This window comes from Hipposideros armiger, unplaced genomic scaffold, assembly GCF_001890085.2.
Source record: "Hipposideros armiger isolate ML-2016 unplaced genomic scaffold, ASM189008v1 scaffold_238, whole genome shotgun sequence".
Lineage (NCBI taxonomy): Eukaryota > Metazoa > Chordata > Mammalia > Chiroptera > Hipposideridae > Hipposideros > Hipposideros armiger.
In genome coordinates, this window is record NW_017731588.1 from 1,671,502 (window position 1) to 1,672,003 (window position 502).

Genomic DNA, 502 nt, shown 5'->3' on the forward strand with positions numbered 1-502 from the left:
TTATAGAGTAGCAACGAAAATAATTTTATGGTTGGGGGTCACCACAACATGAGGAACTGTATTAAGGGGTGCGGCATTAGGAAGGTTGAGAACCGCTGAACTAGAAGAATGGAGTTGCCATTGTCTGATACAAAGAAGGCTGCAGGAGGGACAGGTTTGAAGAGAAATATTAAGAGCTTGGTTTTGAACATATTAAGTGGGAGATGTCATTTAAACACCCAGATGGATACAGCAAGTAGGCTGTTTCGTATTTGGGTCTGAGTTCAGGAAAGAGGTCTAGACTGAAATATTAATTTGGAGGCTCTCAGAATGAAGGTACTATCTAAAAGCCGAAGGACCAGAAGAAATTACATAGGAAGTTAAGTGTAGGGAGAAAAGCAAAAACTTCTGATGACTCAATCCTGGGGCAACTCTAATATTTTGAGGTTGGGAAAATGAAGAGGAATCAGCAAAATACAATGAAAAGGAACAGGCAAAAAGAAGAGAATCAGTAGAGTAAGAA